This window comes from Barbatula barbatula (assembly GCF_947034865.1).
Source record: "Barbatula barbatula genome assembly, chromosome: 21".
NCBI classification, from domain to species: Eukaryota; Metazoa; Chordata; class Actinopteri; order Cypriniformes; family Nemacheilidae; genus Barbatula; species Barbatula barbatula.
In genome coordinates, this window is record NC_136784.1 from 76,008 (window position 1) to 78,913 (window position 2,906).

The window sequence follows — 2,906 nt, forward strand, 5'->3', positions numbered from 1 at the left end:
AAGGAGAGTGTGGTTATATGAACAGATTAGTTGTATTATATATTATTTATATGTAAGGAACTACAAAGTTATGTTTGTCTCAGGTTATTTGGTATATTTACATATTTTTATTGTTGTTTGAATGTCTTCTACTACAGACGGACATGTAGAAGAATAGCTTTAAAATATTAATGCATTATCATTTTGTTTGCATTTGTCTGTACTAGACAGCTGCATTTTAAATTGAACTTTTTGGTGGCTTTTTCGATCTGAAAGCAAATGTATCATCATGTAGTTTTGAACTCTGTTTAGCTGATCTGTGGGGTTTGTATGAGGTCAAGGTCATATGTGTAAGAGGACAAGAAGCTCTGTTCTCATGTCAAGGGCACATTCACTGCTATCTGTACTCGCAGCACTTATCCCCCTGAATTTTTTTCTTTTCCCATCCCAAGTACTCTGAATAGTGTGCCTGTTACTCAGTGGGCGGGCACCCTGTGACTATCTTGGCGGAGGAAGAACCATTGCTAAAATTGTCCCCCATTGAAGTAAATAGTGGCTTGAATTAAAGGGATATGTCTTCCACGTTCATTACAGAGATGTCCGCATGCTAGACCAGTCTGTTTTCTTTATTAGGCCTTGAGTTTCAGCCAAAGTCCATTTATAGACTTCTTAATGATGGTACTTAAAGTACAGTTATAGACCTGTTGTTGACTGGGAAACTGGTTGGATCTTCGATGTGACTCAGTGTGGAAACGCTGTAAATGTACATCAGTGACGTACATAACCCCCTCACATACACACACACACACACACACACACACACACACACACACACACACACACATGTATAGATTTAAAGGCAGACCAAGCCTCTGCTCACTAAAGCATGTGCTGGTATCTCAGGATATGGCTTTGAATAGTGACATTTTGTGCTTCATGTATCATCAAAGCCTAAACGGTTCTTCTGGGAACATCTAATCGTGACGATCACCTCCAAAGATTTCAAAGGTCTCTACACTAAATCAGTCTCTTTTGAGACAGACAATCACAAAGCTACTCAAACAATCTTTTACTGACATTTAACATCACCCCTGTCATCTGCCAATCAAAGTGAGAGCTGGGGTGAATATTTATGAGGCCACACCCCTTCTGTGGGTGTCAAACAAATAAACACTAACAAGAGCTCCATTCAGAAGCAGCTCGGCGCTCTTTTCACTTGTCACTGAATGTCTTGAGTGTTTGTAAAAAGTCTGGTGATGAATGACGCTGGAGATGCAGGCTCATTCGTGTCTCAATGGAGTTCATCTATTTTCTTTTATGATCGTTGTTTCCTTTATTCCTGATATCTCCTCCCTTTTTGCTGTTTAAATGATTAGAATTGGCATCATTTTCTTCAAAGGAAATGTTGTGGTATTTTGGTAAGTTTGGGAAGCTCAGACACTTCAGACATTCAGGTTAAGGTTCAAGTTGAATCTTGATACTGTCTCTCTTTATTCCCCATTTCTATATTACTTATGTGTTTATTGTCTGTTTGTTTAACAACATGGTTCTGTGTAACTGCATTGCAAAAAGGTGAAAAGTGCTTGAGAAATTAAACATGAATTTCTCTCTCCTTTACAGAATTGATATTTCTGTTGATGGGTTGGGATTCAGAAGCACTTGATGGAAAGGAATCAACCAGCAGCGGCAGGTAACTGTACATTCTTAATCCAAACAGCTTACATTGAACCGACCCTTGAAATGAGAGAAAATGATATAAGAAAAGGCGAGGCAAGGCAAATTTTATTTCTGGAGCACGTTTTAAACAGTGCCAGCTAACCAAAGTGCTGTACAGTAAACATCGGTTCGCAGACAGAAATGACACAGAAATACAGTACACATACAATAATAACAGATTAATATCCAATATCCGGGGACAGCCTCCTCCCCCTCGAACCGATCTCTCTTCGCTTCTGGTCACGAGGAATGGGGCGAGGGCTGGGCTGCAATGACTGACAGATTGCAAAGTGGCGTTCAAATCTTTCACCTTTTAATGATCCAATCAGTTGTTGGTGGATGGAATCAAGTCCCGCCCTACATTTTTTTCTCATTTCAGAAGTCGTTTCTTGCGGGTATTCGTCACGATACAGAAAAAAATACTATTTCTGTTTCATGCCAACTTTAAGTCATTTCTTGATAATAAAAAAATTATTGTTTCTCTTGAGGTGATTTTACCTGTCAAGACTAAAGCTTTGGTGGCCTTTTACAATCCATGAGGGAGAAATCAATCCATCCATCTTTACAGCACAGATTAAAATAGTCTCACTCCAGATGGCTGCGTTCATTTGCAATATTGCAAACATCAGAAACTGTGAGTCAGAATTTTATACTGCTGAGGCAAAAAAGAAATGAATGTAGTTAAATACATTTATTTGACAAGGTACAAAGACAGACAATGTTGTCTATTAATTATTAATAATAAATGAATGTTACTCATAAATTGTCTGCTCAAGACTTAAATGCTAATGACTCATAAACTGAGCTATCTCTTTTATGTTAGTAAGGCACATACCGACAATCTCTCAGTGACTCTTTGCTAATGAGCGATGAAGTTCCAGTAATGTGACTCACGTCTGAAATATTGTGTTGAGTATCTTTTCAGGAGTTTGTGGCCCTCAGTGGAACTCTGCTGATGTACATTTCATTTGCAGCAGTCATGAGTCATGAAACTGTTGTTCTCCATCTTAAACCTCAAGACACAAAGGTAGTTATGAACACTGAAATGTTTCACGCTCACACAGTTGATTTCACAGGTACAGTAATGTTCAAAAGGTAATAGTAGTCCTACATCACTAACCAGATCACTCACTGTTTCTGGTTGAAAGTATATTTCTATATGGCAAATATTTGACTAGTACTGTAGGTGTAGTAGTGTAATAGAAAACCAA